This window comes from Ostrinia nubilalis, chromosome 5 (genome assembly GCF_963855985.1).
Source record: "Ostrinia nubilalis chromosome 5, ilOstNubi1.1, whole genome shotgun sequence".
NCBI lineage: Eukaryota > Metazoa > Arthropoda > Insecta > Lepidoptera > Crambidae > Ostrinia > Ostrinia nubilalis.
The window spans coordinates 13,224,160-13,251,224 of record NC_087092.1 but is presented as its reverse complement, the minus strand read 5'-3'; the positions used below and the strand labels follow the sequence as shown (position 1 = coordinate 13,251,224).

Here is a 27,065-nt window from a genome sequence, read left to right as displayed (position 1 = left end):
AAAAAAAAACATTTTTTTTACTCCCCTACATGTAAAGTGGGGATGATTTTTTTTTCATCTTCTACCCCATCGTGTGCGGTATCGTTGGATAGGCCTTTTAAAATGGCTTAGGGGTTTCTAACACTATATTTCGATTTAGGGATCTGTTTGCAAATTATTAAACTTTAAAGTGCCAATTTTTGTTCGAGTAGGGCGTCCCCCCCCCCCCCCTCTAAAAACTAAACTGGTTGCTTTTCATGAACTTTCAAGGAAAACTATAGCAGTTAAGTAAGATAGATCACTTACTTTAAGAGTAATAGTCATTTGACTCATGTATTATACAATTTCTTAAACAGTAAAAAAAAATGAAAAGTGACTTTCGATGAAGTAATTGCTTGCTTCTGAAATATATTGTGGTAACGACGGACAACTACGGAACCCTACACTGCGCGTGGTACGTCGACACGCACTTGGCCGATTTTTTATATTACAGAAAAGAGCTGTCCGTGCTAATATATGGATTAAGACCGCGCGCCTACTTAGGCCAACGTGATTAACTAAGTCATGATTTTAATTTTGATTTTTAAATAATTAAAATACCTGGGCTTTTCCCTTTAAAAATAAATGAGTTCGTATTTTCTATATCTATATTATTTATATTTCAACTAGCTTTCCGCCCGCGGCTTCGCCCGCGTGGAATTTTGTCTGTCACAGAAAAACTTTATCGCGCGCGTCCCTGTTTCAAAAACCGGGATAAAAACTATCCTATGTTCTTTCCCGGGACTCAAACTATCTCTATGCCAAATTTCATCAAAATCGGTTGCGAGGTTTAAGCGGGAAAGCGTAACAGACAGACAGACAGACAGAGTTACTTTCGCATTTATAATATTAGTTGGGATAAAATAAATCACGAATTAAAATGTATAATCCAATGGATGGATAAAAGATGTTGGTATTCTACTCCTACTTTAAAAACAGTTGTGCAAAATTTCTTGGATTAGGGTGTACTTAAAAGCGGAATCAAATCCATTAATGGATTGGGGTATACTCTGATGCGGAAACAAGTCCATCGATGGACTAAAGTGTACCCAGAAGAGGAATCTAATCCATTAATGGATTTGACCAATGGATTACAGTGGAATAGAGGATTTATTTTATTTTACATCTTATTTTATTGACTAAAGTTTGATTAAGTCGTTCATTGAGTCCATTTGAAAATGGTGTGTCCACAGCCGTGAAAATCAGTTTTATATTTTCCTTCCTAAGAAATTCCTTAAATTCTTTGGAATTTATACCAGGGTATTGATCCGTTAATACCATATGTATGTTGTAACTTTGTGTTACCTTCTTCATTAGCTTAATAAAATCACCGGAGCTTTGACTCTTTGATGTAGAAATATAAGCATATCTTGTATAGTGATCTACTAGAAGATGTAGATATTTTTTTGTTGACCGTGATCCTCCAAAGCCTCCAATAGTATCAATAGATACAATTTCAAATGGTCGTGTTGCGGGACCTAAATGAGACATTAAACCGTATTTTGGTTTTCTCCTTGATTTATTCTTAATACATATCTCACATTCATCACAAATTCGTTTTATATTTGTGATGATATTCTTTGCTGTGAAAAATTTAGTTATTTTATTTATCATCTGAGTTCTGCCAATGTGACAATAAGAGTCATGAACATCCCTTATTAAATTTTTACTTAGTTCCTCCGACAGTATAATTTTTTTCCATCTTCTAGTCTTTTTGTAGTAAATTCCTTTTTCTTTAATAACTTCTCCTTTTTGTAATTCTTGATTTCTGTGTTGGTCATCTTTTATATCTTGTAAATTTATTAAATTCACTATTTTTAAACAATCATCAGTGTTCTCAAAAGGTTCTAGAACTGGGTGTCTGCTCAAGCAGTCTGCCTCCTGATTCGATTTCCCTGGATTATATTTTATTTTGAAATCATATTGGGATAAATAGTACATCAAATCCCCTAGTTCTTCATCAGTCCTTGCTTTGATATTCATATTTTCTAGTGGTTTATGATCTGAGTATACTATAAATTCTTTTCCCATAAGCCAGTGCTGCCAGTATTTTAGGGCTTCTTTTATTGCCAGACACTCCAGGTATATTGCCTTCTTCCTTTTTTGGGACTCTGTTAATTTTTTTGAAAAATAAGCTACTGGCTTCATATCCCCGTTTTTATCCTTCTGTTTCAACACCGCTCCTACGCCCTCGATACTAGCATCCGTGTAAATATTTATCGGTAGTTCAGGGTCAAAGATATTTAGAACTGGTTTTGAACATAGCATTTCTTTTATTTTATCAAATGATTTCTGGCATTCTGCCGTCCATATGAATTTTACATCTTTTCGTAGCAAATTGTGTAACGGGTCCAAGATGATTGCACTTAACTTATCAAATCTCTTCAATGAGCCTACTAGAATCACTCCAACATCGGCTACTTGCTTAGATAATATTTTTTGTAACTGTAATATTCAGAGTAAATCAATAATTAATTGCCTTAGTTCAGATCATAGTGGACAATTGGCCACATTTGAACACCATCATGTCCCTAGTACAGTGGTTGTTGTTTGTAGGCCAATAACAACTAACCGAATTGACAAATTTAAGAAAAATATTTGTGAAGGTATTGATAAACTTGTAATAAATGACAATAATGTTGATAAAATTTATGAGGATCTATTCAGTGTAGTGAGTGAGGAATTCAAAACCACATTCCCACAGAAAAAGATCCGAATAAATTCTGTAAAATGTAAATTTGATGACTGGGCTACAACCGGCATTCACAAGAGTAGAAATAAAATGTATGAATTATATAGTCTTAAAGCCGATACGCAGGATCTGAATGTTATAGAATATGTTAAAAATTACTCAAAAATATTTAAAAGGGTTTGTGTGGCTGCTAAATCAAATCATCTTCGAGACATGATTTTAAATTCTAATAATAAAGCTAAGGCTACGTGGAACATAATAAATAAACAAACATGTAAAAATAAATCGAAGGATAACACTTTCTCACTGAAAATCGGAAACGAAATTATAAATTCCGATACAGACGTTGCAACCACATTTGAGACATTCTTCTCCAATATTGCGTCTGAAACAACTAAAGAACTGAATTCGTCACCAGTTCTTGCAGAGTCTCTTTTAAAATCTAATGTCACCGAGTGCCAGTGTCTGCTCCAGTTCAGGCATATAGATTGTAATACAATAATTAAAACCTTTAGAGAATTAAATATGAAAAAAACTGAGGACCTTTGGGGAATCTCCGTCAATATAATTGGAACAATTATTGACAACATAGCTCCTCACCTTGCATTCATTTTTAATACATCGCACCCTTAATAATGAATGGGCACAACTCCAAAATTCAGTTTTTTGGGAAAAGCCAAAAAACCAATCGGCGGATCGCGGTTTTTTACATAATTGGCTCTAAAATCTTTATTTTATCAGCTACAACTTTCAAATTAAGCATACTTCATCACTGGTATCTGTTATATAATTTGACATAAGACATTTTTGAAAATATTGATTACGAGTATGTAAAAAAATTGTTTAAAAAAATATTTCAAAGTTAGGCCTTTATTTTACTATTTCTGTTGTTGTGATTTTGGGTATTACTTGTACTTGTGCCCATCTAATCCTTAGGCTGAATTGTTTTATATGGCATATTCCCTAATATTGCTCTCTAATATTTAAAAATAAGTGTATTATTCGATTTTTATATTGATTTACGCCCAATAACATTGGGGACAGTTATTGTGCGGTATAGTAGCTTATAGCCAATTCAGTATAAGAGTAGGGTGCTGAATACTATAAAATTGTTAGATATGTCGAATTAGATTAAAATAAAGACTATTAGCTATTTCTCTGAGAAAACCGACATGAAAATACTAATTTTATGCATTCAAAATATTTTTACTTAGATAGATAGGGACTCTTACCCTATAAAAAATATGCTTTTTATCAAATAAAGAAAAAACCTACAAAAACTTTTTCTGCAAGGTTTTCTGTTATGGATTTGTTCAGGATAATCACTTATTAAAGTCCAACAGCCAGTACCTTGGTATCTTTTTTCCACTATCCTGCTGTCCTGGTGGAAGGAACCGTTCTCCTTGTCCCTTACTATAATCACCCACATTATGTGGGAATCAGTTCAAATGGCTATTGTAAAAAATGCAATTTAATACTCAAATTGGCGTGTGTAATTTTTGAAGGATTTTAGCAACCAATTTTGAACACAAGAATATCTATTCTGGTGTTCTAACATTCCCCAAAAAATATTTTACTACTAAAGCACCTTAGCCATGCTTCAGATTCAATTTGTGTTATATAGTTTACAAATACAGTCTTTTATAAGAGCACGGATTTGCAGTCCATCGAAGATAGCTGCTTTTAATTTTTCCGTACTCATCATCATTTTGCTTTTGATCATTTTAGTGATTAGACATCTTTGGCCCTCCAAATAGAAGCCCTTTACGTCCTGCTTGACTTCAGTATTGCAAAGAGTCTAGGTACACAAGGTTTACGACGATATTGGACACCCAATATTTATTATTTTGTACAATTTTTACCCCAGAGTATGCTTGGTTTGTTATCACAAACTCCGTGATCTTTTTTCTTTGATTTTGTGTACAATATTAGCCACATATTAATAAAAACGATTTGTGGTGTTAACACAAGATTACATTACGAACTCATATTTTTTAAGACAAAAAGCACTTTAGAACTTAAATTTAGACAAACTGAAAATTTCAAGGTCTAATAGCTGATCAGTAAAATTGTAGTAACTTAATACGTGAAAAGATAATTTTAAAATAAGTTCGATGTATCCTCAGTCCTCAGAATCTGAGTGATTAATTAGCATCAATTTATGTGACCGTAATAAATCAATGAATATAATTAAAAATTATAACACTAACATATTAAAGTAATTCACCTTTTGGCTGACTAGTGCGTTTATTCATGAAATAAACAAAGAAAAAGCCAACCCAAGCCTCGAGCGAACGTTAATAGCCTTAACACGTAGGTATGTCTCTTATTTTATAAATCATTAGTTTATTTGTCGGGAAGTATTTCATAACCACTGCTTTATTTCTTAGCATCGCGATAAAACATTATATAGGCTCCTAATCAACCAATAGGTATGAAAATTAATACCAAGAAGCAAATTACTTTTATAGGAGAGTTGTAAATTTAACTACAAACACCCATCCATGGTCCGCCTAACTAAAGTTAAAGTTATATTTTATAATTTTCTATGATTAACGGGACTTTATCAATGTAATAAAAATGAAAATGTAACTTATTATTAGAAATATATGGAATTAATTAGACTTAGCTCACTAACACTTACTTAAAAGTTTGTCACACAAAGGCACAACTCCAAATTGGACCACAGTCGTGCCGGATTCGACAAATATCGGCATGTCTCTGATTCAGCCCTTCTAGCGGGAAGATAGATGAAAGTATGGAAGGGGCACAAAATGTAGAACTCTTTTATCTGATCATTGTTTTCGATTTCTGTGAAAGCCATCTTGTAGAACTGACGAAAATATGCCTCTCTAGTACAAAAAGTAAAAAACCAAAAATTTTGAGTTGTGCCCCTATATTATTAAGGGTGCGACATGTATTGATCAAGGTTGCTTTCCTAGCTTAATGAAGTTAAGTAAAATAATTCCATTATTCAAGGCTGGCGATAAATGTGACCCCTCTAATTTTCGACCGATTTCTATTCTACCAGTACTTAGTAAAATTTTTGAGAAAATTATATTCCACCAACTTCTATCTCACTTTATTTTTAACAAATTATTACACAATAAACAATTTGGTTTTACGAAAGGTAGAAGCACTACTGACGCTGGGGTAGCACTATTGAAACACGTCTTTGATGCTTGGGAGAGTAGAAAGGACGCTGTTGGTATTTTCTGTGATCTTTCAAAAGCGTTTGATTGTGTAGACCACCAAACCTTACTAAACAAATTGCGACATTATGGTGTTTCGAATAAGTCACTTGATCTGTTGAACTCGTATCTCACAGGCAGAAAACAAAAAGTTTGTATTAACGGAACTGAGTCTTCTGGAGCACCTCTTACTATGGGTGTGCCGCAGGGATCAATATTAGGACCTTTGCTATTTCTTATTTATATTAATGACCTTCCTTACTTTGTAAAAGATCTGTGTGATATTGTGTTATTTGCTGATGACACATCTCTCATTTTCAAAGTTGATAGAGGTAAAGTAAATTTTGACGACATTAATGATACACTCTCACAGGTTCTACATTGGTTCACTGTTAACAACTTATTGTTAAATGCAAATAAAACTAAGTGCATTAAATTTAGCTTACCTAATGTGAGGCAGGTTTCCACGCAATTAATGGTGAAGAATGAACCATTAAATAGCATAAATTCCACAACATTCTTGGGAATCACTTTAGATGCTAAACTTCAGTGGGGTCCTCATATTGAAACTTTGTCAAAAAGGCTCAGTTCGGCTGCTTTTGCAGTGAGAAAGATAAGGCAATTAACTGACATTGAAACGGCAAGGCTAGTATATTTTAGCTATTTTCACAGTATAATGTCATACGGCATATTGTTGTGGGGCTCAGCCGCGGACATTGAAACTGTGTTTGTTCTGCAGAAGAGAGCAGTGCGGGCCATTTATAACCTTGGACCCCGATTTTCCTTGAAAGAATTTTTTAAGGAAATTAACATACTGACAGTAGCTTCACAGTTCATTTATGAAAACCTTTTATATGTTCGCAAAAATATAGAGCAATTCACGAAAAAGAGCGATTTGCATAACTTTAATACAAGAAACAAAAATAAACTTGCCGTTCCAAATTTCAGACTGCATAAGATTGGGAATTCATTTATGGGGAAATGTATTAAATTATTTAATAAATTACCACAAACTGTTGTAGAACTACCCATTCATAAATTCAAAGCACACATTAAAAGTACCTTAATGAAAAAGGGCTACTATAAAGTCGATGATTATTTAAAAGATAAAAATGTTTGGGATGCGTAACTGCCTAGCTCGCATAAATATTTATAACTATGAATTTTGAAAACCTGTAAACCTTTGAAAAAGAGGCTGACAATAGTGTCTGAGTTTCTTGCGCTGCTTCTTCTCAGCACTGGCCCATTTATTGTCCTGAAGCAGTGGTAGGGTTAATACTGGGACGTGTAAAAGTGCTTTTTTAAAGCCTACTTACAGAAATAAATGAGTTTTACTGAGTTTTACTGCGTGGTATGAATTTATGATGAAAATTTACTTTCCCCAGGAACTGACGTACATTTTTCCTTGTTTTAGGAACTGGAAAGTCCTTAACAGCTGATAAATAATCTTTCAATGGTCTGACCGAATTGTTTTCCACTATGTGACCCAAATATTTTGCGTGTGTTTTTGCAAAAGTACAATTAGAAAATTTCAATCTAAAGCCTTCCTTCAGTATTGCCTCGAGTAGTCTTGATATATGCTCTTATATATGTGATCTTCAAATGTTGTAGAAAAAATCAAAATGTCATCAATAAAATTTACCGCAAAACCAGAGAGTTCGTGTTTTCTTATGATGTTTCCCAATATTCTTTGAAAAATGGCAGGTGCCGTCTTTAATCCAAATGGGAGACACGTCCATTGATAGTGGCCTTCTTGTGTGACGAATGCAGTTTTGTATTTATCTTGTTTTTTCAAAGGAATTGACCAAAATGCTGAATTTATGTCAAAAGTAGAAAAATATTCACAATTCACAGTTTTAATCATTAAATCCTCTATTAACGGAAAAGGTTGAGATTGGGGAACGACAATTTTATTTAATTCTCTAAAGTCTATACATAATCTCGTTCTTCTTCCATCTTCCTTTTTATATGCTAAAGTTACTGGAGCAGCAAATGGACTATAAGATTCCTCGATTAAATTGTTCTTTAATAGTTTTGCTATCTGACCTTCAATTTCTGTTCTATCTTCAGCCGTGCATCTGTATGGACGTTTGCAGCAGTATTTATCTACCATCAAGTCAATATGAGCTTCATAATCTCGTACAGTACCGATATCATATTTATCCTTTGCAAAAACTTGATTGTATTTCTCTATCAACCTATCAATTTCTGATTGTTGGTATAAGTCAAGATGATTTACAAATATCTCAAATCTTTCAGCATCAATGTGTTCATTAAAATTTATTTCACATTTATTTATATAACTGTTTTCTGGTTTTAATACTCCAGTTTGTAAACCAACATTTTCTTCATTTTTGTCACCTAGTACATCAGGAATCTTGACATTTTGTTAATTTAAACAAACATTATGCTGGTAGTCTTTGTTACTTAAGTCCTCTTCAATACAAGTTTCATCTCTTTGTTTTCGATTGTTACCCTGTATGATGTTTAATTCCTCATCTTGCATTAGTTTGAAATTCTTGATACAATCCAAACCAATCAGAAAATCGTAGTTAAAATTCTCATTATCTATTACAAAAATATCCATAACTCTCTCAATATTATATATTTTTATTTTAAGTTTCACCATACCTTTTGTTTTTTTCTCACCATTAATAGTCTTCAAGTTTACTATTTGTATATCCTTTTTGTCCTTCCTTGGTTGTATATTTAATAACTTCGCATTAATTAATGACACATTTGAACCCGAGTCATAGATTCCAGAAACATTTAAAGTGTCATTTAATAGTAACTTTACTTTTATTAATGGTGGCACTTCTAGTTTTTTTGATTCTCCTCGTTCAGTTCAACTTCTAATTCCGAGTTATTTACAGTCTTCACAACTGATGTTTTGTTTTTATTCTTAAACCAACAATTTTCCTCAGAGTGATAACGTTTCCCTTTCTTTTCTTTCACACAAATTGAGCATGGTTTTTTCTCTTCAGTTTTTTTTGTTTTGTGTCAGAATATTGTGTAGTATTTTTTTTGTCGTATTTATTTCTCCCGACAAGATGTTCCAACTGTCCAATATTATTGTAAAGATCCTCCGTACTTACTAAAGTTCCTCTATCAATTTTGTCCGCCACATAATTGGGTAAGCCAAATGCTATAAGATCTATAAGTGTTCCAGTATCAATAGTTTTCCTTACTTCCAGTATCAGTTTTTCTTTTTTCAAGGCATAATCAAGCAATGAACCTGCTTGATACCTAAACGCGAAAGCATATCTAATGGGTGACCATCCTTTGTTTGCAAAAGTTTCACAAAAATTTCTCTCCCATTGTTCCCATTCTGATTCCACTGTAAATTTCATTATCATGCAGCTATACCAATCTATGCTGGAATTTTCCATAAAATTCTTCAATATTTCAATCTTTTTCCTATCCTCTTTTATTTGAAACCGTTCACATTCTTTATTAAAATTCTTAATCCACTGGTAGGGATTTAAGTTTCTGCCAGTGAACTTTTCAATGGTAAAATCTTTTGCAATTTTCCCTAAATTCTGAGTTTCAGATTTAGTTTGTTTACTCTCAAGCAATCTTTCCAACAATTCCTCTAATGTTTTATTCGAACCGCTGGGCATAGGTTCAGTGTTATTCGTTTCTTCAGAAATTTCTTCTAAGTAAAAATCATTAAACTGTAAGTTCTGTTCCTCATCCAAATATATATCTGAGATATCTTTTGTCAAGGTTATCCAAATTCTCCTTATTTGATGTCTTTTGATCAATGTTTTTTTTACCTTGACATAGTTAGACGTATTACAGATTACTTGGTGTAGGTTTACAGGTTGGTACTCTTGGGGCATTTCAAAAACCTTTCCTTCGGGTGTACCTATTGAGGTAATGTAAATGGTGTTTGACTTTCCATCTGCCGTTGGCTTCACCATAAAATCAAATCTCAACTTCTCCATTTTTCTTGAAATAATTGCAGCGAATGTTAATTTATAATGATATTGTTCGAAATAAAAGCATTTATGCGTTTCTGAAAATAAATAACAGTTTTATTGCTCAAGATAAAGATAAAGATAAAGATAAAGATACATTTATTTGTTCAAACATGTGTACATAAGGTGTTAAGTCAGCGTTTAAAATGGTATCAACATGTCGTACCTTTGCGGTGTACAAATTAAATTAAAAATAAAATATCAATTACAATAATACTGCATAATCAAATCAAATTAAAGTTAAAGTCAATGTTGCATAATCAGATTAAATGGAAAAAAATAAAATATTAAGAAGTAAATCAAAATTTGTCACTTAGGAAGTCCGTCAGATTATAATAACATTTTTCAATTAATAAATTTTTAACCTTCATTTTAAATTCATACAATTCTAATTTTTTTATTGTTAAGGGGATGTTATTGTAAATTCTAGGTGCCATACATAATATACTTTTACTCATAAGAGCTGAATTTGAGGGGGGCATCCGTAGTCTTGAGTAGTCGCGTCGGTTGCGACTGACAACATCCTCTAAACGAATAAAAAGTGACGGATTGGCCTTAACAAACAGTACTATTTCTAAAATATATATTGACGGAAATGTTAAAATTTTATGTTTTTTGAAAACTGGCTTACAACTATCAGCCGCTTTCATTCCAAACATTGCTCGTATACAACGTTTCTGCATTTTAAAAATAATTTCTTTGTCAGTAGAATTCCCCCAGAAAATAACGCCGTATCTCAAATTCGACGCCACTAAGCCATGGTACGCCAAGAGCAGAGAATCAACGTTTAGTAGTGGAGCTAACTTGTATAGTGCGTATGCAGAACTACTCAACTTTTTACTTAGGTACTCTATGTGTGTCCTCCAGTTCAGTTGTTTATCTATGAATATTCCTAGAAATTTTGCACTGTCTACTTCAGAGATTGTCATGTTATTGTATATTACATTTATGTCAGGTGCAGATATTATTCTTTGTCGGAATTTCATAACTTGTGTCTTAGAAATATTTATTTTTAAATTATTATTGTCTAACCATGAAATTATTGATGTCAAAGAATTATTAATGTCATTTTCATAAATGTCAGGTCGCTTACATGCTACAGTCAGAGTACTATCGTCCGCAAAAAGAGTCATAGGGTTGTCAGTAGATCGAGGTAGGTCATTAATATAAATTATAAATAATAGTGGGCCCAAGACACTACCTTGTGGTACACCATATTCAACATGACGTTCATTTGATCGATATTCTACTTCCAGTTTCGAGTTATCGTTTAAACGTGTAATGGAAGTATATTGTTTCCTGTTGTCTAAATAAGATTTTATTAGTTGTGCTACATTGCCTCGAATACCATATGTCATGAGTTTGTCAATCAGAATGTCATGTTTTACGTGGTCAAATGCCTGAGTCATGTCACAAACATGGACCTATAAAAAAAGGCGGACGGAACTCGCGCTACAACAAAACTGTGACGCAAAATTTTGGCGTTTGTCTATTGTGTGAGTGAATTTAGGGATGCCATGTTAGCCAAAACATTTTACCCATTTATTTTAAGAAAAATATAGATCGGCAGATGTTACTTGGAAATGTAGACAGAATTATTCCGTGCCATTTTAAAAGGATGAAAGGTGAATGCGTTGAGGTAGGCGCGAAATTTTCAATGTTCAAATTTTCTTACATTGTTTGCAAGTCAGTGTGTCAGGGTATGTACATAATGTTGATCAAAAATGATTCACGCAGTTACAAATTACGAATCTTGTGTACATTATAATCATAATCTTATGCATCATCAATATATTATTATTATCTCTGATAGATTTTTTTTAACATACAACCTGACACTGACTTGCAATCAATGTAAGAAAATTTGAATTTTGCAGTTCCACATTTTTGGGAAGGATCAAATTTGCCTATGAAAATATATCCCATTAAAACACAATTATTATGATAAATTATTTTATTTCCATAGTATGCGTAATAAATAACTAAAAAGTCCTAAAATTATTATTAATTTCCCATATTTCGGGTAATTTTCCCACGTAAATAACTGAGAACTGGTCTTTGACGTATTATTTTTTCGAGTGAATGACGTTTGATTTCAATTAATTTCAATATTTTAATGTCGGGAAATAAGTGATTGGATTATTATTTTGCCTGTGAAATGTGATTCCTTAATTTTTGTTTGTTCGAACAGAACGGTTTTTACACAATTTCATCACACAAGACATGTCGTATTCGTGTTGTTTTTTCGCTGCTTAACCCTCAATTTGCATGGTAGGTCCCAGGGACTCCATGTGAAACTGTTTTGGTTCATAATTTTTTTCAATACGCGAATAAAGTGCTGTGCGCTTGAGTAGCTTCCTTTGGTGTCGTGGCCAACACGGGGGCGAGAGGTCATCTGCGTGCGCATCACAGAAAGTTGAGTAATTGACACTTGTGGAGTCCCGTGGACTCCACCATACACTTTGCGTAACAAAATTTATTATTATGATATTATGTTTTATTTTTTAAATTATGGTTTATTTACGGTTTGAGTGGATCAAATAAGCATCAAACAGTCACAATACATGATTTATCAATACGTTAGATGGAAATGAAGCCTCAGATATGAGGGACTGGCAAGAAAGTGTAGAAGAAAATGCAGGCGATGAAGAAAAAAAAGAGGATTTAACATTTTACTTCCCGAAAGATTTGTTTTGATGATTTTGTATTTTGATGATGTGTTTTGATGAATTAAAAGAAAGACTGCTTATTTTGAAATTCATTTCACAAAAATATGCTTGTATTGTTCGAAAAAGTTTGGCAGGCAATGTGCTGCTCGTAGTAGTTACTAAGCCATTGCACGTTTTTTCGTGTTAATTTTTTTCTAACATTTTACATATTATTTATCAAGAAGACGGTTATGTCCACATAATTTAGAGAGAAAAAAAAATTTGGTTAATTTTTTTTCTAAGTTTAAGAGGTACAAAATGCCTATGTCGATTTTTATGTGATTTTTACGACTTCATGAAAATTTTATTTTTTAAATGAATTTTAATTATGTTTCCATTTCTGTTGTTTCCAATTAATAGTATAATAACTATATTATGTTACCAAATAAAAAATATATTACTTTTGTAAGTATTAGTATATTTTTTCTTCATTTGAAATATGGAGTCCCTGGGTCTCCACCTTACACTTAACGTAAGTTTTAGTCACCATGCAAACTGAGGGTTAAATGTGTCAACTGTGTGAAGTTTGCACTCGAAGTGGTGTATCAGGGTGTGAATGTGTGCGTGCCGGCCTGTACGTACAGGCAAGCTGGTGTATCCTAATGTCACAGTATTTTGTTGATGAGAATCCGTCCGACTTTTTTTATAGGTCCATGGTCACAAAATATAGTACACACGGGATTTCTTTTAACCTAACTTTACAGTTTTCAAAACAGAATTCTATTTTCTATGAAATAAAATGTTAGCTCACCTGAAAATAAATAACAGAATTAACATTCAAAGCTCTTATTCCGTTTCATTAACCGATTTAAAACAATATTAACATTTTATCGGTAATTTATAAAATACATCTCCATGACACATGACATGCTCGTGTGACATGACATTTTACTCTTAAAGAAAAAATAAACCAAAGACAACCTCAAAATAGGTATTCTTTACATTAATAATTAATTTTCATTACGATTATTACGAACTGTCCGGTATTTGATGCGCAATTAGTTAAGTTACATGACACTTTTAGCAAGTTATTAAGAGTTTTTCAACTTCCCAATAAAATTCGACACAAGCCGGTATGATTGTAATTCCTTTTTTTGTGTTAAAAACCAATAAACGTTTTATTATTTATTTATTTAAAGAGGTTTGATTCGATTTTTGTGTTTCATCTAGGTATCGGATCCAGGACTTTTGGACTGGAATCCAACCATTAGACACAGAGAAGCGTGAAATCTGTTGTGACAATAAAGATACTTATATACCTACAGACGAGTTCTCATCAGATTTTAATGATTTTATTGCAAAATGACTCCAATTTCAACTACTTTAGAGACGACAGTGTATAATAGCTTGATATAATGTAATCAGTGTATAACCAGGAACTCTTTACTTGCAGTTTTTGCACTATAAAATAGCACCCACCAATTAGATTGCAAACATTTTTTCCTGTCACTCGCAATTATGATAAACATAACTTGATATCCAATTTAAAAATAGCTTGGATATGACTTTGAACAAGTGCGAAAGTATAATTATTTTTAAATTCTAATGAAATTGCCCCCTTAATTGCAGTTAACGTGTTGAATCAAGGTTTGTGGGTGTGGGTCCATTTGTTAAACAGTTTGTTTTAACAAGCTGTGAAAAAACTGAAAGGTATGCGAAAGTATGTATGTAGCTCTATCTGTCTTATGTTTTTCACACCAAAGACACTTTTTTTTGTTTTTTGTAGAGTAATGAAGATAAAACCTTGGAGGGAGAAGGAAGGACAAAATAAGTTGATTTAAGTTGCAAAAAGTAGGTGAAATATGATATGGAAGCGGAAGGAAGAGATATGAAATAAAAAATAAAACTAACTATTAAAGGGATTTCGATATAAGTACTTATAGGAGAAGATTTTCTGTGGAAATCCCAATATCAAGGTAAGGTATAATTAAAATTACCTTAGGGTTACTTTATATAATAAATCTTGGTGCTCCAGATACTTTCATGTCATCTATATTTGTAGCAAATATTATACTGCAAGCGAATCACTATAAATCAAAGTAATAAACTCTAGATCACCTCATTGACAGTACCGCTCGCCTTTACACACCTTCTTGTCAAGCCATAGTTCACCTAGACTGTTCTGAATTATCTAAAAACACTCAAAAGTGAACTCTGTACAATTGACTTTAAGGTTATGAAAAAAACCACAAACAGCAAAATTAAGTTGTTAATGAATTCAGTCTCACCTTAGTAATATTAAGGCTATAATCGTAAGTGTTAAGAATTTGATCGTATATAACAGTCGTATACAATTATTTTGATATATTAATGACCTCATTATCATATTGGTCGGTAATAAATAACCAACAATAAGCGTTTTGATGGAAGTTTATTACCATACTAATATATTTCGTTGTGACTGACCTACTTACTAAATGTATCAACATTGTTAGCGAAAACGTAATGATTTAAAAACGTTTTGTTTATTACTATCAATATTTAAGTATTTATTTCTTTGCTCTACTTATTACAAAAAATACTTAAAACCTTACTCTTGATAGTGCTATGATTTACACTTGGGATAAAGGTTTTTTTTAAAAGAACATATAATTTATTCCCTGAAATTTTCCAACCTGCAATATAGGTTTTGTTAAAAACTGATAGGTCAGAACGTTTTGGAAAATCATATAAAATATAACATCTTGTATGTCTAAGTGTCGTTCTCGTAACATTATGAAACAAAGTAATTATTAGGAAGGCAAATAAAAAAATAAACACATAATTAATTATTTTGACCAGCATTTAAAGCAGACACGAAAAAAATATAAACAGAAAAGTAATAATTGTGATTCGGTAGCTCTAAATTTTACTCTTACGTACGTGGAACTGAATAAGAAACAGTAGAAAGTTAAGTAAAAGTGCATCTGCAATTAACAAGTAAATATAAATAAAACTAAAAAAAAAAGAATTGCCCGAGCATTTGATATTTATGACTTAAGTGTTTGTTTATAAAATAAACAATTTGTGAGTAGTAGGTACCTATTTCAAATCAATCAAATTCCGAAAAATAAAATATTAATTGCAACAGTTTTGATTGCAATAATATTTTTTGAAGCTTACGTTAAAAAAATAATTTGATTCTTCACTATCAGATACTTTTATTATTATAATAGACGGACAATGAGGTGAATGATCTTTATGATTTCCAATTTGCTAAAGTTTTAGAGAACTGTAAAAAATACTATTTGTAAGTAGGGTGGGTGCACCAGTCCCACACCAGGAAACACTATTAAAACCACAATAGTACACCATTTCTAATTTCACATCAAAATACTAACAATCTGTCGAATTTCCCGCCACTTTTGTTACGTTTGGTAGCACTGCCGTACTTCTACCAATCATTAATAAAAGCGACAAACACGACTTGGTACGATCTGGTCAACCTTAGGCATATTGCGACTTTCCACATTGATTGTTAAATAAAAATAAACCTTACAGCTATTAAGAAAATTGGAATAAGCTACTTGATTCTATGATAGACAAGGAGTAGTTAATTCTTTTTTTTGCAATGATTGTTGTAATAATTGAGTCACAATATCAAAATTACTTTTAAAATGTCGCTTATTCGATTTGTTACTGGTACACCCACCCTACTTTACACAATATTGTTTCAATGAAGCTACGTTCATTTCAGTCAAATGACTGCTGGACAAAGGCCTCCCCCAAGGCTTTCCATGACGACCACAACGACAGGCTCTTCCCGCGACCTTCACGAGATCGTCGGTCCAACTAGTCTGCCCACGCTACTTCATCATGAAGCTTCATGTGCTCTTTATTAATAGAAGTTAACATTTAAAATATCTTCTACTGGACAGTAGTCCTAAACGTTAAACATTGTAGAAATTGAAATCGCCCTGCTTAATTTCTTCTATTTAATTTTCGCAAAACGTTAGTACCATATCGTGGCCCATGAAAATGACATAAAACGGTATAATAGACCTTTAAGGTAAACCCGAGATATTTGTTCGCGATCTGGATCAGAGTGACACAACTCCAGTGCCTTAAACAATGTAACAGCTATAATAGATTTTGATTCGATGCTGTAAAGTTAGCAGGTAAACATTTATGTGCAAAATCGTGTTGAAACATTGTTAAACAAATGAAATAATATAAAATGACACTTAATTGCAAGTAAATAAATGCTACAGTGATTAGATTGGTGTGATAGAAATTAAATCGAATGTTACCCACACTGTACAAAGTATGGGACAACTTTTACTTTTAGCTATCAACTTGGTCCTCAAAAATTGGATTACAAACGGAGGTTTTTCTACAAACCGATTTAAAATAAAATATCTAATACAAGTTCACGTAACTAGTATATTAAAAGTTTACGAATACCAACTCTTTTCTGGAGGCATATTTCTGAAGGCAAAGAATTTCCATTCGCATGCGAATTTCAATCACATTATAAGGATTTGTCTTGTGATTTCGTGCACGTACTGAATTTCGAATTCTTTAGGAATATGTCTCCGAACCCTTTTTATTAGCCCTGGATTTTACCGTAAGAATCGTGATCTTAGAGTCAGGAAACATGTATTGTCCCAATTCCTACGTATAGACCAGAAGTCGAGGCGGAACTACGGGTGGCCTGACAGTAACAACTCTTTTGTTAGCTATCAATTAGGATATTTACCTCAGGGAAAGGGAATATGGAAGCAAATGTTTGAAGCTAGCGTAGCTCCTATAAGAATATAAATATTTTATATGGAAAGGAATTCTTCTTATATGTATCATACTAATAAAATACACACACTTTAAATACCTACTCACTCAATAATTCGTTTATTGAGAACATTCACATTATAAAATACCTCTTGTGGTCAAACTAATATTAAATAATTATTTGATATTTATTCAAGCGGCCAAATAAACTTTGAAGTATGTTTGTGTAACCATACAAATAACAAACACTTTAAGTATATTATAGCGTGTGTAAAAAATACTAAAATAATATAAAAATACTCAAAAGATAATTACCTAATCAATCTTTGTTGTGTCATTTTTCAATAAATATGTAGTTAAGTAGTGTATGTTTTCATTGAAGTGACGAACAAACCAATATTTTTGTTTACCTAATAAATGGTTCACCCTATGTTGTTAGGCCTTTAAAGTGGCTGCGTCTTTTTAATATGTTAGAAGATCTCTCAACAACTTTAAAACACTTAAATCTATATCTATAATAAATCTGTAGAGAGGTCAATTCTGTACATGAAATATATTTTCAAAATAACTATCAGGGGGTGATAGTGATCGATACTGATGCCAAAAATGCAATCAGTAAAATTTTTGTCTGTCTGTCTGTCCGTCTGTATGTTCCTTATAGAAATAAAAACTACTCAACGGATTTTAACGACACTTGATACAATTAACATTTAAAACAGGATATTGCAAAATTCCCAAGGGAACGGGAGTTAGCGGGAAAAAACATTTGTATGAAAAAATCTAAACCGCGTAAAATAGATGAAGGGGGTTAAATGGGATCCACGCGTACGAAGTCGCGGGCGGCCGCTAGTAAGTAATAAATCCATATGGATCCATGGATTTGGTCTGAATCAAGGTGCGCCCACCGAGTAGCAAGTGGTATTCACGTCCCTCCAATCTCTATGGTTATTGCTGAACTTTCTACCTAATCATTGTGTTATGCACGCCTTCCACGATAGTTAATCTATTGATATTCAAACAAGGAAGGCACTGTTCCGTTGCGGGGCATCATTAACAAGGCATGCTAGACTGCGGCGGGAAATTGTCCGAAGAACCATCTTTATTATCAAAATGTACGAGAATGACGCTTAAAAAACGATTTAAGTTGCGAGTTCTTTTGATAAATTAAGAGCGGTTTAATTCTGGCAACTTAACATGCACTGCTGAATTTAAATGTAAAGAAAACATTTTTTTTGTCTTACCTATTAGCACAAATTTTGAACGCAAACAAGTTCGAATTATTATTGTACCGTTTAAGTCTATTTCTATTCCAATAGAAAGAATCAGTGGCTGCCAGAAAATCTTGTAGGCGTTCGTTCATTGGACACGTTTTAAGAAAAGGGACATCGGCCTTGCCTGTGTTCACTGAAAAACTTTTTTCCCCTATTAAACTGCAACATTCGAAGGATTTTTGCTAGCTTTTTGTACATTAGGAAATTTAAAATATCTTTTGCATGTGTTCACAAATTAACTGCACATTTATTAGCAAAATTTTCGTCAAATACCAAAACATTGACCAATTTAATAAGCAGGTAAAATGCGAACGGATGCTGTCGGCAACACAGTGTTGCTCTATTTTAGTCCCATGTTATGCAAAGAGGAACCTAAATTACACACTTTAGGCCGGAACCTATGATCACTACCTACGCCCACGCCGCGCCTGAACAATCATATTAAATTACTAGGTTAGAGAAGGCCTGGACCACTGGCCAAGCTTGTACAAGTAAACAAAGAAAATTAAAAATATTGACACGCGTTTGAAGACTTTGAAGTCGTTTGTTGATCACTCGTTATTATGTTGTCCACGCAGACACTTGCGAACTAATAACATTGATACTTTCTTCGTCTCCTAGTTTTTTTAAATAAACATATATTTGAATTTTAAGTAATTTTACAGTTATTATCGGAGCTTGTTGGTTTCGCACAATTAAACGAAGCCACGACTCGGACTGGCCGACTCGTGATCCGGGGAATGCGGGTTCGAATCCCACCGCCGCTCGACTATTGTGGTGAGCTAACGAGTCACTCGTGATACAAGCATATTTAGCTTAGTACGAGGGGCTAACGGAAGTAGGTTATTAGTAATTTGTTATTACACAAATTACTAATAATCTTAATATAAAAAAAAAACTCCGAACTTGATATGAATTAATTCATTTTTCATCATCAACACTTAGAATATCTGCAAAACAGTTAAGTATGTAACAAGTTGTGGACATTATCTTAACCCATGATTATTGATTAACTTTAAAATGCCTTATAAGTTAGAATTTTCTTCGCAATTTTCCATAACCCTTAGAAACTTTGATGTAACCACCTTTTTAACATCATATTATTATGTAGGTATTATGTGGCAGCATTCGAGCGAAAGTGATTTTAAACGGATCAGCTTCTAAAGATTAGTCACACTACCTACTGTGGTGTGATTTATTACTCTGACTTTACTTCGTTTACAGGTGTTACTCAAGTGCTTTTGTTACATCGGTATTGTATAACGGCGCGCTCGGATTGGTCTTACTTTTAGTTAGTTCTTGACATCATTACACGGTTTATTTTGGCATTGTCTAGTTCATTAACACAATTAAATCTTCTACGTGAATGGCACTACAGTTACTACTACTAGCTGCAATAGATTGTGTATAGTAATGTTCATTTGTTTTTGTTACTTTTTCACAAACTAGCTAACAAGTTCACAAGTTCCCTTATGTGTAAGACCTTGATTAGCCTTGAACTACAATTAAAATAAGACAAATAGTAGAAATAATAATTAGTTCATCCTACTTTTTATCAGCAGATTTACACTCTATAGCAAAGAAAACAGCAACACATAAATAAGGCATGAAAGATAGCAAGTTTTGTGGAATGCGAGACGAGTGTGAAAAAGTCACATAATCAGATGTGTCATTTTATTGTTTGTATTTTTAATTTTTGTAGCATCGCACCACAGCTCTACCAAATCCAAGGTATCTTCAACCTAATGAATTTCAAATGCTCCCTAATCACTTTCAACTATCTAAACTCTTATAAAAAGTGATTTAAGTTCCAGATGTGTCGCATAAATCAATGTGTCGCGGTGCATACCGATTGGAGACGCAACGCTGCGCGCGCGCCGCTCTATCTGATGGACTGACGAAACTTACATTCTTTAGATTACTTGAGGCACTTGAAGTGTGGATTTGCATTTTTATCAAACTGGATATCTGATTACTCGTACTTAGTTTTGATATCAAATAAGTAGTGTAGATAAGCGCCAGTTTCAGATTGTTGTTGCAGTGTCAGGTTCATATTCTGTAAGAGACATTTTAATGTGATGAGCAAGAGCACTTTATATATACAAATTCATTGACAATACCTACTCTACGTCTGTATAGTTGTACTAGTTTGTATACATTTAGGTACATAGATAGGTAGCTAATTAAGAATTTATCTATCATCAAGTCAGTTCTGCAGGCCTGCCCAAATGCCATTTAACGATTGTAGAGTTGTGTTCTAAGAACAACGAATCTTTCTATTAGCAACAGTTATGTCCAAGTACTTACTGCAGAATTATGTTATTTAGTAATTTCCATAAACGACCTATTTCAATTAGATCTCAATAGGTAGTATTCATGGGAACAAATATGTGCCATAATAGCCAGGTAGTAATAACTATTAATAGCTAATTACATAGCCTATGGTATTTCAATTGCGAACAAAACGTGATCTTAGATCTACCTGAGTCTGATCCAAGATTGTTTTAATATTTTGCAGTGAGATAAATTACACAATACTTACCTACTTTATTTATTCGTGTTATCGGTGTTAGTTTTCCGGATTTTCCCTCTCGATTTTTCACCTCATTGTGCAAATTAAAATGTCACTTTCTGTATATTGTTTTTCTGATGACGTTATCATCTTCATTTGCATTTTTGAATAACAAAATTATTTAAACGCGGAACGCACGATAGAAAAATCCCAAGATAAAAATAAAAGAGAATCGATATTCGAAAAAAAATTATTCTCGCCGGCCAGTGCGCTCTGCCGAAGTAGGTCGTAACTCTTTTTCTAAATGGACCTACCTATCGTCCGTTTAACAATAGAAAATCAATTAATGTTACTGACGCAATCACTAAACATTCTAGCAGAAGCAAAAGCGCACCAACGTTTTGTTTTCGATGCGCTCGACCCGGTAAAATGCATAAATGTTTCATGTTCTCGGAATATTGAAAATATTTTGCATATTGTATAGTGATTTATTATGAAGAATGAACTATAAATAATATCAATTAATTTTAAAATTAAAACGTAAATAATGCGGTGGTAGAGCATTATTATTATAACCTTCATCTCATTTCCCGCTAGCATCTCTTTGCATTTTGGAGCGTGTCTCATCGGATTTCATTCAATAGGTACCTACCTTTTCTTTTATGTGAACTTAAATTATCTTAACGGTTTCCTAATTGGCTTTTGCACGTGCAATCATAATTGAATCTAAATTATAAGTAATCGACTTTACCAATCCATAATTGAGTCGACGTTACAAGTGCAAAATATTTCACCACGATACTATTCATCCATTTTGGAAGTTTATTAAGTTACCTAGTTACCTAGACTTCGTCGTAGACCTGTAATGTAACATTTCGCGCTCCACTGGGCGCATTGATAAAATGACACCATTTTTTGCGGCCCAGCTTTCGTCGCAGAGATGTAACTTGCAAAAAGTACAATATTTAGTAGTTCTTCGTTACAACAATAATGTTAAACAGTGAATTGTGCAAGGTTTTTTGCAATAAATTTTATTTCCAATAACTTTGATTAAAAAAAAGTAATTTTAGTTAGGTATTAGGCAAAAAATGAGGTTTCCAATACGAGTTAATACAAAATAATTAATCTGTAGGTATGTATTACTTTTGAATATCGCACTTTTTAACTTTACAAACTGACATAGATATTTAGGTAGTAGAGAAAAATTACAAAAAAAGTTTGTAGTTTTAGTTACAGATTCATACTCGAATTTTTAGCATTAACTCATAATACTATGAATAACATAATTTTTTTGCGTAGTGTTAAGATGAGTTTTACCCTTTACTTCCTCACTATTTATTATCAACTCATATAGAAAGCTTTCATCGTATAACGCAAATTTTAACTGAACGCAAATTAAATATTATTAATTTACAATGTAGTGCTAGTTGCAATAATGTATGCAGTCTAGCGAAATGTCTTTTGAAATCAATAGGGCCTAATAACTAGTTGCGATGATGGATTTTAAACATTCACAAGGAAAAACTTCCGTAATATTGCCGTAACTAATAACTACTTGGGTTTGACAGTTACTTTTAGTTCTAAACAGATTGCATTTCAATCTAATAGGAACCCGTTTGTAGGTGTTATTCTATTAACGGTTATTAAGTAACAAGTGACTGCAGTTCTACCGCGTGCAGTTTTGTTTTTATCGGCCTTTGTAGAGGACTGGCTGTTACATAAAAAAACTCATAAAACTCAATTTATTTTTGCAAGTAGACTTTTAAAATGAACTTTTACACGTGCCAGTATTAACCCCACGACTGCTTCGGAACAAACCATTCTTTTAAAGTGTCTTTGGAAAGTTGATTGGTTTTCCATGTAGGCAGTCCTACGTCGGACGAAATAGAAGAAATGGTCGACTAATCTAACTAAAATAAAACCAGAATGCATAATAATAATATTATGCATGTATAAATAAATTCCTTATCGAACTTACAATTTTTATCATAACAGGAAACCGAAGATCTTTACAATTTTTGACGTTCTTTATGCCATAAATGCAGTACTACAAAGGATTACGAGTAGGTTATACCAACTTTAAATTTATTGTAAAAAATATACGAAGATTAGTAGCATATTAAAAGTTATCCAATATTATAATAAAATATTGGCCTTTCTTTACCTATTAACGAAGTGTGCAACTTCGATATACTAACATTCAGATCGAATTCCTTATACTAGTTATATCAACACCAAGTAAACGCGATAAGGCTAATTTAAAACGAACTATTAATTACACTGCCTAACACTTGGTAGAGACTGACCATTATGTTAAACACTAGTTCTTACGAAAGTGCAGCTACAAACTTGTGTAAGCTAACAAAAAGCTTACATGCACTAAGCACGCAAATTCTTAGGAATTCTACAAAAACTACAAGTAATAGGGCCTTACCACAAAAAGTTTGAACGCGCGTTTAAAAATAACATTTGAAGTGTGTTGGCGACAGACCTCTTTTAGATTTATTTATTTTTTATTATTTTTTACTTTTCTATTTATGTTTAGAATGTTTGAATTTTTTATTGTTTTTTTTTTATATTGTTTCTTGACAATATGGCAGTATTTCGATTTTATTCGACAAGAAAAGTGCTCTTTTGTGCAATATAAAGTTAAGTGAAGTGTTATTGTGAGTTTCATTCAATAGTAGTCCTGCCCTGCTCCCTCATAGTCCACAACCATCGTTTACAAAGTGTTAAAATTCACTAGGTTCAAGGTGCGCATTAAAATTTTTATGGAAGGGGGTAAAGTTCTAAGTTCTAATTAATTGAATCAATTTTACTCGTATTTAATGAAGTTTTCGAATTTCTATCTATAAATGTTTCGAAAATATTAAAACACGATCGAAATTTTTTTCTGGAATGCTTTTTCTTAAATATCCCAATATTACAAAGTTCTACATTATCCCGTATGTGAGAGAAAGTTTCGACATTGATCCACACACATCTTCAAAAAAAAAATGTTTGTTAGATACTTGTTCAAGGAACAGCCAAAGTACACCGCAAAGATATCGCCGACGCGCTGCCACAGATATTCTATGTAAGACGACGCAGACGCAGCGACACCGCTCCAACAATGTACCACCGCTGCGAAATGCATCATGTGCTTTGACTCGAAGACTTCCTAAGGATAAACTAATGCCAAATTCTGCTACGTAGAGTTTATCTGAAAAACCTTTTAATGATTATTTATAGAGTTACAAATATACATATTCAAGAACGTGCAAGCAAGCGCAATTGTACCAATCTAGGTCCGAATGCTTGTTCGCTAAAGACAAGTATGATAATGATTTTGAGTGTCCATTCATTACCAGCTTTTACGGTTACATATTAGTCTCTACTGCCATCATAATAAGAGCCTCAGGAATATCTGATCGCATAACTGTGAAGGTACAGACAGCCAGTCGCTTTGACCCATTAAGTCTTGATTTATATCGAACTCGGGAAACTTCGGATTTGAACAGAAGCAATCTTAGAATGAGTAGAGATTGCTTTCAGGCAAGGTTTTTACTCTAAAGTGTTCCCTTTTCCACATTTATTTAATGGAAATCATTACTTATTGCTCTTAAAAAGTAAAAAAAAATAATTATTTAAGTTCAATGGTGGAGAAAATCTTTAATCCACTATTCGACTTCTAGGTTAGGGACATAGGTAGGTATTCAAAAAAGAGAGAAGAGATTGACACATTTTTTTTAAATTTTGCCTAATCCATAGAGGTATGGTAATCATCTCAAGGTAAAAATATGTATACTGTTGATACTTATTTTACCGTCGGTTTTCTCAATAACAAGTAACTATGAAGACGGACCTCTAAAATCAGCAAAAAATATTTTGATTCTAATCAACATTCTATCTAATCTAACAGGCGCCAGAAATGCTGTCAATCAATATGCAAATTCGTCAATAACAAGGAAGTTTTAGGTTTAAAGACAAAATTAATTAAAAGTGAAACTGACGTTGTATTCAAGAATTGCACCCAGCGTATCATACACATTCATTAGAATTAAATAAAATTAATTAGTACGAGAAATTATTTACAAGTCTTATTACTTGAAAACTCATTCAAGTATCAATTATCATGGGCTAAGATCCTTTTGATAGTTTTGTAATTTAAATTAAGTGCCTTTTACTGTCAGCTATTAGTTTAATAAATCCATAAACTGATATTTAGGACCCTTTTTATGCAGAACAAGGTAGGTACTTGACTGCAATCGCATTTGATGTTAAGAGAGATGCTGTCTAGGATGGTATATATCTACCCTGTAAGTGCTTATTCACTCTCGCCTTGAAAAGGCCCGGATTATAGTGTTCGGAAAAGATAGCAAAGTGTAGCCCGTAGAAAACCGATAGAGATGTTATTTTACGGCAGTGGTTAAGTTCCTATAGAGAAGCTTCAACAAGGGTGGGGCGGTCGATTAGTCTACACACTGCTCCGTGGTCCTTTTGACTCAGAAGTTCTGGAATCTATTTTTTAGATCTAACTCTATTTGACAATTTTATTCCTCTCAGTGTTAATTCGGAGGTTAGCTAAAATATTAAGCAATACCGACTTGGATCAACGTGATCGTCGTGAAAAGTACGTCAGACACCACCTTAGCTAGGATGTGCGCTGCGATAAAATTTTGTCGATGATTTTAGACGATTATCGTATTTATAAAATGGGTCGATAAAAGCTCATCGTGGCGCGCATCGTAGGCCTAGCTTAATGTTGTTTGATTTAATCAACACTACAGAAGAAAACCTAACACACGAAATAAAACAAACTTTATTAATTCAATATATTTCGCTATTAATTCATCATCATCATCATTTCAGCCATAGGACGTCCACCGGCGCTGAACATAGGCCTCCCCAAATTATTTCCATGTTGATCGATTGGTAGCGGCCTTTTCTTCATACGTTAAAGAAATGAATTCGATTGCATTGGACTGTCACTGTTATCTTGTTAATATTAGGTTGTCTTTTATTGGCCTCGTGTAAATAGTCCATTATAATAGGTTAAAGTAAGATTTATAACCGTTTTAAAGTACACTAATTCTACGAAATTTTGACATCAACAAGACTTATGAACGGTTTCATTGCTTTAGGCGGCTATGCTTAAACCAATATTGCACACTTTCATTATTTTATGTTTACTGTATTAATATTGGAATTATAGCGATAATTCATGTGTTTATAGGTATCTATTTTATTTTATCTTATTTATACCTATTGAAAAGCTTTCTGTCAGAAGACGAAGGCATAAAAATTATGCAATAAGGTATGTAACTATAGTCCCTAGTAACTAACTAGCGCCCGTATTCACAAAAAAAGCTTGCTCAAGTGAAGCAGAAAATAGAACGCACAGCGTTGAATAGAGCTCTGTGATTTGTTCGTGTGTCAACGCGCATTGTGAGACCTCATAGTAATGTTTGTGAATACGGGCGTAGGCTTTGTTCACGTGAATGTATAACTTTGTATTCCAAAAATATAGCTTGTCAAACTTACTCATATTAAGATGTAGGTACAGATCAATCAATTTTACATCTGCTACTTTCAAAAAGAATGATTGTGTATGTAATTTATAAAGATTATTTCTCAATATCTGTACAAGTTATAATCTAAATATGGCCAGGGCGTGGTCCAGTTGTTTCTACCACTTTTATCTGAATTGGACCTTTGATTTATATGTCCTTGATTACGATTGGTTCCGTCAAACTGGTAGCTTGACCTAATAATTTAAATTATTGTTTATTTTTATTGTATGTCCATTACTTATTTTTTTATTCAGAATGTTCTTTTTGCAAGTTTTAAGAGGTTTATCAATGACGCGTATTCGGAATGTAAATATTTTTTATAGGTACAAAATTGAATTCATGGTTGGGTTTAAAAAAACTGTTTTACATAAGTACCTAACCTAACTACATATTATCTATGTAAAACTATGACGTGAATTCTTGATGGCAAGGTC

The 27,065-nt window shown here is 32.9% G+C and overlaps 1 long non-coding RNA gene across 1 annotated transcript in view; it reads right to left on the bottom strand.

Annotated features, from left to right (window-relative positions):
* The window catches only part of LOC135072278 (uncharacterized), a 42,621-nt gene extending 21,399 nt beyond the window's left edge, over positions 1-21,222 (bottom strand). The window contains exons 1-2 of the long non-coding RNA XR_010257391.1: positions 21,110-21,222; positions 20,476-20,623 (exon numbers count right to left, since the gene is read on the bottom strand). This is a non-coding gene — a long non-coding RNA (uncharacterized LOC135072278). The remainder of the gene's footprint in view (positions 1-20,475; positions 20,624-21,109) is intronic.
* Positions 21,223-27,065: the final 5,843 nt, after the last annotated feature.